Source organism: Gavialis gangeticus, unplaced genomic scaffold (genome assembly GCF_001723915.1).
Source record: "Gavialis gangeticus isolate Ggan-Ray unplaced genomic scaffold, GavGan_comp1, whole genome shotgun sequence".
Lineage (NCBI taxonomy): Eukaryota > Metazoa > Chordata > Crocodylia > Gavialidae > Gavialis > Gavialis gangeticus.
Genome location: NW_017728998.1, coordinates 35701800 through 35714644, shown reverse-complemented (window position 1 = coordinate 35714644; position 12845 = coordinate 35701800). Strand labels below are relative to the sequence as shown.

General features: G+C 44.6%; 1 long non-coding RNA gene across 1 annotated transcript in view; it reads right to left on the bottom strand.

The window, feature by feature from the left end:
- Positions 1-7806: 7806 nt before the first annotated feature.
- LOC109289606 overlaps positions 7807-12845 on the bottom strand; it is a 17004-nt gene continuing 11965 nt past the window's right edge. The window contains exon 3 of the long non-coding RNA XR_002095424.1: positions 7807-7817. This is a non-coding gene — a long non-coding RNA (uncharacterized LOC109289606). The remainder of the gene's footprint in view (positions 7818-12845) is intronic.

Here is a 12845-nt window from a genome sequence, read left to right as displayed (position 1 = left end):
AAATAATACTATTTTTGGTACTAATAATTATATTCATTTAGGTATCAGCTTTCTCTGTTCTCACTGGTGTATGTATGCAAGAATGAAGATTTTAACATCTTGTAGGCCAGTGGTCTCCAAACTTTTTTGATCGCGCACCCCTATCAGTAAAAAATTTTTGAGCACACACCCCCAATATATGTATATTTATTGGGGGCGCCACTGAGGGTGCCACTGTCAACCCCTCCACGTTGTGGAACTCCCACTCTTCCCTCAGGGTACCTCGCATACCATACGTGACACGTGACCATCTGACATACGGACCGAGTGAGGGTACCAGTGTCAATCCGTATATTAAATATTAGTAAAGCTCAATTTCTTTCTTATTTTTTAGATAAAATATAAATATAAATACAAGTTCTAATATTTTCTTCCCGCACTCCAATGGATTGCCTTACGCACCCCCTGGGGTGCACACACCCCACTTTGGAGACCACTGTTGTAGGCAATAACTTTTTTTAACATGTTCTGTCTTTAGTCAATACTAAATAATTCATACTTCTAAGTTATACAGAGATGTTCCTCTTTTGATGTAGTCACTTATTACTTAACAAGAAAACAAAATGTTTTACCTGTGTTGTTAATACCATGAAACTACAAAAGACTACTGTGTAACATCTCAGTCTATATGCCAGCTGTTCATTTTCTGCATATCTTTCAGCTTGGAGAAAGAGAGCCAATCTCACTTTTGCTCAAATTCACTAAGCAATGTTTGCCTTTCAGATTTGTACATTAATACATTTCCAAGATGAATTAGATTATTTTTATTGTTACATTTAAAATTAAACCAAATAGAACTAATAATCTTTTCTCCCTTTTAAGATCCAAGTAGTCCAGTTCAGTTTTGGATCAGGTCGTTGTAGAAACTGCCATATTAATGCAATATATACATAAGGGCAAATTTAATTCCTGTGCAAATTACCTCCAAAGGCGCAGTCAAGCTCCTAATGACTTGAATGTGATATTGTTAACACTAAGCATTCAAAAGTAATAAAACAGCTCTTACAGTCATATGACCTAAAAATGAAATTCAGGGAAAAATTAAGATCTTATTTCTTTTCTGGTACTGAAGCTGTCCAGTACAGCTAGGCACATCTTCAAACTTTTTTTTCTGTAACCATAAGGAGCTTTTTTGCCTTTTTTCAGAATCAAGTGAAAGCTGTCACAGAATTTCAGTCACGGAATCACAGTCACAGAATTCCAGAGTTGAGAGGCTCCTCCCTGCTCCCATGAGAGTCGACAAAATTATTAGGCCTGTGTGAAGTGGCTAGTATTTGCTTTGGATTTGGATTTGGCTGATTTGGGAAACGTTGATTCAATTTGGTGATTCGAATCACTGCCCTAAATTAATTCGGCCAAATCTGATTCGGTAATTTGGCTGCTGCCAAATGAGCTGAATCTCCAAATCACATAGGCCCTGTTCCCCACCTGCTCTCAATGGCTGCTCCACTTGCCCCAGCTCTTGGCTCTTTGGGAAAAAAAAGCCCCCCACTCAACAGCTGCTGCCAGGCAGAGAGGCAATCTCCGCTGCCCCATGCCACGTGGGGGGGCTCTGCCACAAATCCCCTGACCCCTGCCTGTTCTCCCAGCCCCCTCATGGCTGCTGCACCTGCCCCAGCTCCTGACCCTTTAAAAAAACCAACAACAAAAAAGTTCTGCACTCACTGGCTGCTGCCCAGTGTGGGGCCAACCCCTGCTGCCCCACACTGTGTGTGGGACTCTTCCACAAACCCCCAAGGCCACAGCAGCAGCCAGGGAGTCCAGGATTTGGGGGGGGGTTCTTAAAGAGCCAGAGCTGGGGAAGGTGGGGCAGCCATGGGGGCGGCTGGGGGAGCAGGCGGGGGTCAGGAGACTCATAGCAGAGACCCCCACATGGTTGGGGGCAGTGGGGATTGCTGCCCCACTGAACAGTAGCCGGTGAGTTCGGGTTTTTTGTTAAAGGATCGTGAGTTGGGGTCAGGCAGGGCAGCCATTGGAGGGGCTGGGAGAACGGGTGGGGGTCGAGGGGTGCTATGGGGGCTGGGGGAACAGGAAAGAGATGGGGCCTCCCATGGTCCCTTCCCCCCTCCTCCAGCCTCCCCTCCCCCACTCCCTACGTACTAGCTCGGAGTCCAGGTCCAGCTGCCTGGTTCAGTGGGCAGGGAATGGCTGAATCACCAAAGCTCTCCTAATCTTTCCTGAATCATTTCGGAGAGCTTTGGATTTGGAGATTCAGCCACCGAATTGGGCCGAATCTCTTCCGAATCAAATCAACATCCGAAGCTTGGCACAGCCCTTAAAAATTATCATATGACCAATAGAAACGCTTACTGCATTCACAGAAAGACTGAAGACTGGAGTTCCCTGTTGTGATGACTATAGATCCAAATCATCTGAATAAAGTTACTTAATATTAATTAGTATTATCAGTTTCTTCAGCATGCTTGCTTGCTTTCCCATAAAATTAAGTAACTACTGTTTGCTTTAAGATGGGACTTCACTGTGATGGAGCATTACTGCAACACCCATAAACTAATCTAACTAGTTTAGGTAGCAAAAGCAGTTAAGACTTAACAACAAAGGCTTCAATGTAGGCTGTATCAGGAGGCCAGAGACCAAAAGTGTCTAGCCTACACTGAAGTCTTCAGTCATACGTTGCCTGAGTTACCTAAATTAAAGCTAGCATGAGTAGGCCTATAGGTGTTGCAACACATTACTTCTGATTACAATGTAAAAAAATATAATTAGAACAAAGAATTTTCTTAGGGAGGGGAAACGTGTTTAAAAACTCTATTCTCCTTTAGAGCAGTGATGCAATCAGGAACTCACATGTGCAGATATTTGCTCTCCTGTGAAATGCTTGGGAGCTTTTGGAAGGAAAATTGTCAATCTACATGCTTCAAAGTCTAATAGTCTTCACACATCTCTCAGGTTCTACTGGTTGCTTATTTACACATTTATACACTCTTGTACTTTGAGTACAAGCACAACAGTATCAGTTAAAATAGTTTTGCAGAGCAAAACTTTCTTTCCTTGGGTCCAGATATACTACTAAAAACATGCCTTAAATCAGTTGTAAGCAGACAAGGTTCTTTGGGTAAATGTGATTATCTTTTATTAGAACAACTAAACAGTTGGAAAAAAATGTTATTTACAAGCTTTCAACCACAAACACTCTTCTTCAGGCATAGGGAGAGTCTGCTGATGTTTGTGTACTCTTGCCTGAAGAAGGGTGTTTGTGCCTGAAAGCTTGTAAAGAACATTTTTTCCAATTATTTAGTTGGTCTAATAAAAGATATTGCATTTACCCAAAGAACCTTGTCTGCCTATGTCCTTAGGCTAACACGGCTATAACCACCAAAACATTAAATTAGTTGTAAAACACTCCTCTGTCACCTTCTAAGCTGTAGCACTTAAACAATGAAATTAGATTTCCAAAAATTGTTCACTCAGTGCAACATCTTATTCTAGTACAACAAGCTGTAGTGTTAAATCAGAAGAGGCCTGTCATTAGAAGTGTTTATATTTGGGATTTGACACTTGTTTCTGCGTGAAGTAGAGTACTACTTATATGCTGGTCTGTTCTGTCAAGTCACATAGAGTAGCAGTAATTATGAATGGTTCCTCAATGTGAAGCATGCAGGGCTCCTATTACTGTAACTTTGTTACAGAAAATTCTGAGTATGAAAAGCTCCTGATGCCCCCTTGTGGTATTGAAATAAATAAGAAAAGTTTCATGAAAGTTTCTATACCAGTTAGTTAACAGTGTGGACTGATTAAATGCTGATGAAATTTATGTTAAATATTTTTGTGACTGAATTTTTACTGTCAAGGGCCCTACTTTTCTAGCTGTATGACTAATTTTATAAAAACTGGTGATTATTCATGTGGCTTCTTGTTGCCTATCAAATGGTCCAGTTTGTGAGGATTTGGTCACAGACCTCTGAGACTGTCCACGGGGGGACCCTGAGTGCCCCCCAGACAGAAAACACCAGTCACCGAGCCCGGGGAGATGCGAGGGGGGGGGGGGCCTCGTGTGCTCTCTGGAGGACCCAGAAGTGAACTGGAAGTGCTTCTGGTCCACTTCTGGGTTGACTGCTGAGTGCGCTGGGGAACACCCCACGCTCCTGTGGGACACTCCATCTTCCCCACCATCACAGCATTCATGAGCCGCCTGGTACCTAGAGGTATGTGGAAAAAACATTTAAAGCTCTGTCTATATCCGAATTGCCGAATCTCTCTGAATCTCCAAATCAAATTTGAACCCTCTGAATTGATTCCAGTTTGATTCGGAGAGATTAAAGGGTCTCTTGATTCGATTCGGATTGAGATTCGGCCACGGAATTGGGCTGAATCTCCGCTGAATCGAATCAAGGACCGAAGCTTCGCACCGCCCTACTGTAATGTTAGAAGGTGAGAGCTTGACCCAGCTAAGGTCAGTGATAAAACTACCAATGAGTTCTATGGGGTCAGGGTTTCATTTAAATTTATTATGTTGAAGGTAATGTAGAAAATTATGATTTCCTCAGACAAATTAGTTATATCCTAAATACATTTAAATCTCTTTTGAACCTTAACTCCTTAAGCTAGTATCTAATATTTGGTATGTGTTTCCAAGTAATTGCTTAGAAGTCACTAGATTAATATGATAGAAACTTCTAGTTGAAATAGTTTCATTTGGTGCAATTACTATGTCAAGCCTTAAATTGAAGAAGCTAACAATTTTGCAGTTGTTGAAAACGTATGACGTAGATTTGCTTACCTACATCAGATTGCAACCAAACTACAATCAAAAGTCTTAGATTCTATATTTTTTCCTTCTTAAAATATAATATTTTGAATTCTTCATTAACATAACTTATACATGTAATAAATAGAATACATTTAGGAAAAAATATTGCATATTAAAGGGGCATGACATGACAAAACACACTAAGAATAGTCTAGCTATAGAATTCACTCTGCTGTAGAAAGTGGTTGCTAGAATCGTAAATGGCTCCTTGGTTTCTTTTTCTTGAAAACAGTACCTTGCAAACATTCAGTGTATGAAATCAAATAGGGCAGTGTTTTATCATATAGACTAATCTTGCATTTTTGTCAACATTTATGCCAGTGAAGTTGGGTTACATGGAGATCCACAGAAATCTAAGAATCTTCATCATTGTCCTGTAGACTCCCATCTCTAAACTTGAATATTTTTCAACTAACTATTCTCTCAGACTCGATTTTCCTTGTTGATGTTTGGCAATCTGTTTAACATAACAAAACCCTAAGGCTAGGGACAGACATTCAAAAAGCCTGAGCCTGAATTGATTCAGTCTTTGGAGGTTAGTCTAATCTGGCTAGGCTAAATCAGTTTGTAACCCAGACAGACACCCCAGAAATGCAGGCATATGCCTGCAGTGGCTCAGGCTAGAAGCTGGGGGTGCTAGAGCAGCCTTCTCTCTGCTTCCACTGGGCAGAGTTGAGGGGGTGTGGCCAGGCCACAGCAAGACATTCTTATTATTCCCCACCCCTCCAGAGCTGCCCAGCAGGGAATGTTTATCACCCCTAACTCAGTGTTATCAACCCATTAAGAAAACAAAGCCTCTCTCCATTAACTAATGGAGCTCTTCTTAAACAGCTCTTCCAAGGAAGGGCATTAAGCTACCTGTTGATTAGCTCTGACAAGCCTGTCTGCCTGTCATCTCCCACAGCATGGACCATAGCCAGCATGTGGTCTGCTAGCTAATGCTGATGTGTCTGTGTAAGGCAGAGGGGAGGGGAGAATAATCCCTGCTTAGTAAGGAGAAGCAAGGCAGATGCTCTGTGCCTGCAATTCTGTGCCAAGCTCCAGCCAGGAAGAAGAGGTGAGGGACCAGCCCTGCAGTGGAGCAGAGAGCCCCACCCAGCCCAGAGAGCATGCCTGAATGCTGGGGGTCTCTGATTTAACTTAAACCAGGAAGGGGTCTAAGACAGACATTGCATAAACTGGTTTGAGCCAAATCTGTTAAATCTGATTGAATTTTAGTAGTGGATGTTAAGAGTCATGAACCAAAAAGATGACAAAGCCAGTAGGGAAATACAAAGCGCCCAAGCAAGGGACTAACAAAAGAGGGATGGAGGTGAGGGGAACGCAACTAGTTTACAAAAAATACAATGTTAGCCAACTAAGCCCGGGGGGTGGGGGAAGAGGAGGGAGGGGGGTTGTGACGCTGAGAGAGAAAGAAGATAGATGCACACAAACCGGTACAATGGTCCGCAATGGTGGAGGGAGTAGGTTGGAGAAAGTTCCTCAGTCTATATACAGGCTCATCGCAGGGGTCCTCTTCAGGTGGAGTGGGGTGGTCCGTTGTTGAAGATTCAAAGGTGCAAAGGGGGGTTCAAGCAGGTTCAACCAGGTTTATCTCAAACCGGTTTCAGCCATTTTCAAGCTGGTTTATGTGCACTGAGCATCTGTTCTGTTACAGGTTTAAACCAGTTTCTGATCACTTCAACCGGTTTATGTGTAATGTCTGTCCCCAGCCTAAAGGTCTTAAGTTTCACGGTTTACCCCAAGCCTTCTCCCATTTCTTCACTGTGGACAGCATCACTGCCCATCACTGACTTAATACCCTGGATGGCTTCAACTTGGACCTTTCTCCATATCCTGGCTACATCTAGATGTGGGGAATCTATCTAACCCCTCTAAAACACAGTGTGTCCTATCCATTTACACAGCTCAAACCATCTGTGAGCTGATCATTAGGCCTGTGTGAATAGGGATGTATTTGATTCAGCTTTGGCAGATTCAGAGGGCAGTGATTCAATTTGGAGACTCGGATCACTGTCCCAAATTGATTCGGCTGAGTTGGCTTTGGAAGATTTGGCACCAGTTTGGAGAGATTCTGTGATTCAGATTGGCCAGGGAGAGACAGCCACAGCTGGGTGGCTGCAGGTTCTCCCATGGATCCTGTAGCTGTGCCTGCCTCTCCCCGGATGGGGGAAGCCATGGGGGAAGCCCCCATGGATGCCCTGCCTGGCCCATCTCCTGCCCAACCCCAGCCTACTCCCAGCACTTAAAAAAAAGCCCTGGATTCATTGGCTACAGCAGTGGCAATTGGGGCCTCTGGGCACTCGTGGCAGATGCCCCCCCAACGCAGTGGAGGGCAGAAGGGATCGCCCCATGCCTGGCACCCACGCAGCAGCTGCCCTGTGGCACAGGTGCGGTGTGGCTCAGCATGGCACCATGTGCTGCCTGGGAGCTGGGGCCACTGGGACTGAGCGGTGCCTGGCTCCTGCTGACGCATGGACAGACAGTGTGCAGCACCCTGACACCCAGATGCCAGGAGGGGGGAATCCCTACTGCCTCCCACTGCCCCATGCTGTGAGGGGACTCTGCCATGAGCCCTCAGAGGCCCCAATCACTGTTGGCAGAGCTGGTGAGTATGGAGCTTTTTTTCTTTTTTAAGTGCTGAGAGGGTGAGCTGGGCAAGGCAGCCATGGGGGCTTCTCCCACAGCTCCTCTGGCTGTGCCTGCCTCTGCCCCGGTAGGGGGAGCCACAGGGTCTATGCCCTGCTGCTGCTTGCCAAGTTGACACAGGGGGTGGGGTTGTGATGCAGGCTCGGCTCACTCCAGGCAGCAGCAGGGCATAGCCCCTGCACACGTGCATCAGTGCTGGGTTTGGGGGCTCTGCCCTGCCGCTGTTTGCCACTTGGCATGGAAGGTATAGGATGCAGGTTCCATCGCCCTGGGAGCAGGGGCTAAGCCCTGCTGCTGCTTGCCTTCTTCTGCCTGGACAGTCGGAGCCACACCCGCTTCCCACCCACCCCTGCCCTGGCTGAGCAAGTGGCAGCAGGGCAGAGAGCCCGCTCCCAGCACTGCCGCACCCTCATCCCACACCTCCCCGCCCACCTCCCTGAGTAACGCGTCCCCTTCGCCTTGGCTGGGCAGTTTGTCCCAGCCCCAATCCCTCCCTTCCCCACACCTCTTCCCTCCCCCAACCTCAACAGACTTACCAGCTTTAGGCAACTGTGTCAGGTGCCTGTTTAGTCTATGGCCGAATCTCCAAAGCAGCCAAATCTTTTCCGAAGCTTATCCAAATCAATTTGAATGTTTCAAATTGATTTGGAGCTTTTACTTGGTCTCCTGATTTGACTCGGATCCAGAGATTCGGTCCCTGAATCAGACCAAATCTCCTCCGACTCAAATCAGCTACTGAAGCTTCACACAGCCCTACTGATCATGCCTTCTAGTACCCAGTTTAGTGGAAATCACAGACCCACCTTTTCAGGATTAACAAACAAAAACAACAAAACAGACCCTTTATTTGAAGCATTCCTTTAATACAAAAAAAAAATCAGGCCTTTCTGCCTGTTACTCTTGACAAAAGAAGTTAAAAGATTTCTTTCCTCTTTCAGTTTACCCTCTTTTCCAGGTTCCTATTCACTTGCTCCTCTGTTATGGCAACATCTTTCTCTCTAGCCTTCAAAATGTAATCATACCCTGCTCACATGTATTTGGAATGCTATGCTGCAGAAACCATTTTCTATGCCACCTTTCTTTCTGCACCCATCTTCTGACTCCTTTTTCATCAAAAGTGTCAAGGTCCTTTATAACTTATCCCTAACCTACCAGTACTCCCTCATTTACCAGCAGAATGTTGATTCTGGCTCCCAATCATAGTTCTGTTGTCCATTGTTAAATTTTCCTTGCTCCTCATACTTGGGAGTAGTTCATAAATACCTGCAAACTAATACTTATTTTTGCAAATTCTTCCTTAATCTCCTTTGCTGTGTTCTTCTTAAAACAAACTTCTCCCCCACCTACCCACACACTTGAACATAGTTAAGCTGCCGCTATGGTGAGATGACAGTTTATCAGGCTGATTAGTGCCAATGTACTGTACCATTCCGACTCTCTGTCCATATCCATCAATTTTCTTCTGTCCAACAATTTGTCCATAAAAACTTTTAGTGTGGTGTCATATTGTTTGCTTTTTGTACACCATCTAATACAAATGAACCTTTGTCCACAACTGTGGCTCCTAGATATTATAGGAATAGAAAATAAACTCCAATAATATAAGCAGGCCAACATGGCTACAACCAAAAACCTACCAACAATATAGAAAGCTTATATATTCAAAAAGAAGAACAATTTGCTAATAGTTCTTCATTAAATGTATCTCTTCAGGCTCTTTATTTTATAGTTTTAATGGTTTTAATTAATCAATCAAAAATGGAAAATTTAAACTATCTTGTTTTCTGATGGTAGAAATAATTTAACTACAATATGTTCTCACAGAAAATAAGGTTAGATTGGTCACAAGAGGGCACTGTAATTTTACTTATTTGCTTGTTTTTCAGACCCACACCAATCTCAGTAAGATCTCACAAAAGAACTAAGTAGTATTGCCATTATCAAGCCTCATCCTCACCAACAATAAAGATAAAACAATAATTTGATTAAGAAGAAGTTACGTTGTTCAAAAATCATGTAAAAATTTTACTGCAGAACCTTCTGGGGTAGTGATGGTCAACCTCAGGATTCAGGATAGCATGGCTGATGATAAAGATTGTGAGAGTAGGAAAAGGCATATAAAGAAAATTCAGACTGAAAATGAGAAGGAAGGCTGTCTGACTTCAGAAAACCAACTTATGTATTCATCAAAGCCTTAAGTGTCAATAGACACCTCAACAGACAAGCCATCACAGAAGGAGTATTGATTTAGTAGAGATTAATTGTAGCCTCAAGCATGCCATGTTTATTATGTTGAATAAGCACAACAAACAGCTGGAGGAACATGTTTGTCTTTACACTTGATGGCATTCTTTTCCCTCAAGGTCCGACTCATGAAAAAATAATTAGGCATTTAGGTTGAATTGTTTATACTTTTTTGTAATCTGGCTGTTGGGGTAGATCTATTTTTAAGGTGCAGGAGGTCCACATGTTTGTAATGTGTGTGCATGTATGGGGGAGTGTGCATGCATGTGTGTTTTCTTTTTTTAATTGCACGTATTTGAATGAGCCTTATCCTGAAGTTGTCATTTAATAATACTCTCATTAAAATCATAACTACATTCATGGTCTGTTCATGTTATTTTGAAGATGGTATTTCCTGTGTGACTATACAGTAACCAGTGTGTTATAAGTAGATCTAGTTTTAAAAACAAATTTCCAGCTTTCCTAGTGAAATGTAGACTCATCAAGAGAAATTTAACAAAAAGATGAACATTTCTTTGAAATCAGTGGGAATAATATAGTTCAGCAGGCAGCAGCAGGTGGGGAGCTAGGCTCTGCTCTGCTGCAGCAGCTGCCGCCTCCTGCTGGGGGAAAGGGGCTGCAGGCCCAGGTCCCTGGCCCCATAGACCTGGCAGATGGGGGCCCCCTCCAGCAGAACTGGGGGGGTCAGGGCTGTGGGTGGGGGCCTATGGGCACCAGCAGGGCTGGAAGGGCTGTGGGGGGAAAGGTGGGGAGTGAGAGGCAGAATCATAGAATCAAAAGACCGGAAGGAACCTATAAGATCATCAAGTCCGGTCCCCTGCCATGGGCAGGAGGTTATTGGGCTCAAATGAGCTTAATGAGGTGCTTGTCCAGCCTCCTCTTGAACTTGTCCAAGGATGGTGACTGCACCACCTCTGCTAAGCGCGTGTTCCAGATTTTAGATACCCTTATGGAAAATAAGCTTTTCCTAGTGTCCAACCTAAATTTTTCCTCAATTAGCTTGGGCCCATTGGTCCTTGTCCTTCCTGGGGATGCCTTTCTGAAGAGTTACTCCCCTACATCTCAGTATTCACCCTTGACAGACTTGTAGGTGGCTATCAAGTCACTTCTCAGTCTTCTCTTGCTCAGACTGAACAAACCCAGTTCCCAGAGTCTCCCCTCATAGGACCTATCCTCCAGGCCTCATATCATATGGGTGGCCCTTCTCTGTACCCTTTCCAACTTATCCACATCCTTCCCAAAGTTCAGTCAGAGTACTCCAGCTGTGGCCTCGCCAACACTAAATAGAGGGAGAAGAGCATCTCTCTGGATCTGTTGACAGCACATTGGCTGGTACACTCCAGAGTTCTATTTGCCCTGCTGGTGACTTCATCGACTGTTGGCTCATGATCATCTTCTGGTTGATTGTCGCCTCCAGATCCCTTTCAGATGCAGTGCCAGCCAGTGAACCACCACCCATCATATGGTTGTGGCGAAGGACCCGGCAGTTGTCCCTATTGAACCTCATCTGATTGCATTTAGCCCATAGGACCAGTCTTTCAAGGTCATCCTGGATCCTTACGCTACCCCAAGATGTGCCCACATTTCCCCACAGCTTGGTGCCATCTGCAGACTTGATCACTGCACTTTCCACCCCCTCATCCAAGTCATTGATAAAGATGTTAAAGAGCATGGGCCCAAGCACTGGTCCCTGGGGGACACCGCTGGAGATGGCCCTCCAGGATAACGTCCCATCGATTACAACTCTCTGGGATCGGCCTCTGAGCCAATTGCCAACCCACCTCACTGTAGACTGGTCTTGATCCTTAATTGAAAGGATCTCATGGGAGACAGTATCAAAGCCTAAGTAAATGATATCAACCTCATGTCCCTTGTCTAGCTGGTTAGTTACCTGGTCATAAAAGGACACCAGGTTTGTTAGACATGACCTACCCTTGACAAAGCCATGCTGGTTGCTTCTTAATACCCCACCAGTTATGAGCTTGTGGTTGATGGCCTCCTTGACAATTTTTTCAAAGATTTTTCCCAGGACCAAGGTTAGACTGTAGTTTGCAGGGCCATCCCTCTTCCCTTTCTTAAAAATGGATACCACATTAACCCTCTTCCAGTCATTCAGGACCGCTTCTGAGTTCCGCGACTCTTTGAACAGCTTTGCCAGAGGCCCTGCTATGAGCTCAGCCAGTTCTTTCAGGACTCTCAGATGTAGGTCATCTGGACCAGCAGACTTGAATATGTCCAAATGTACTACCCTCACCTGTTTCAGACTGATTTCATGTGGACTGTTGTCTTCCCCATATTCCCTGAGCCTCTGGACAGGTGAACAGCTCCCATCTGATTTCAGGAACACAGATGTGAAGTAAGTATTTAGGAGCTCTACCTTTTCACAGGGATATACTGTGGGCTGTTGCCCCAAATTCAGTAGGGGTCCCACAGTGTAGCTTGATTTTTTTCTTGCTCCCTATGAGCCTATAGAAGGACTTTTTGTTGTCCTTTATTTCAGTTGCCAGCTTGATCTCCATGCCTGCCTTGACTTTCCATGTCTCATACCTCCATACCCTGGCCATATGATTGTACTCCTCTCTGGATGCTGAACCATTTTTCCATTGCTTATATACTTCTTTTTTCTTTTTCAAGAGTTCCCTGATATCCCTGTTGAGCCAAGTGGGTCTCTTGGTCCCTTTCCCACTTTTTGACCGTGTGGGGATGGCCTCTTTATGAGCAGTGAGTATTGTCCCCTTAAGGACTCCCAAATCATCCAGTTGCTGGTTGCAGAGGACCCTTCCAACTAGACTCCTGAGTTTACCAAAGTCTGCCCTTCTGAAGTCTAGGACTTCTATTCTACTGGCTGAATTCCCAGCCTTTCAGTGGATGGTGAACCTAATCCGGTCACTGTCGCCCAGAGTACCTCCAACCTTCAGGTTGCCTACCATGTCTTCCCCTTTGGTCAGCAATAAGTCCAGAGTGGCTTTACCTCTAGTTGGTCCTTCCGCAGCCTGTGTCAAGAACAGGTCATCAATAGCTGCAGGGAATTTGGTTGATCTTCTGGAGCTGGCTGAATGGTCTTTCCAACAGATGTCAGGGTAGTTGAAGTCACCCATAATAATCATAGTTTCATAGATTTAGGGTTGGAAGGGACCTAGTA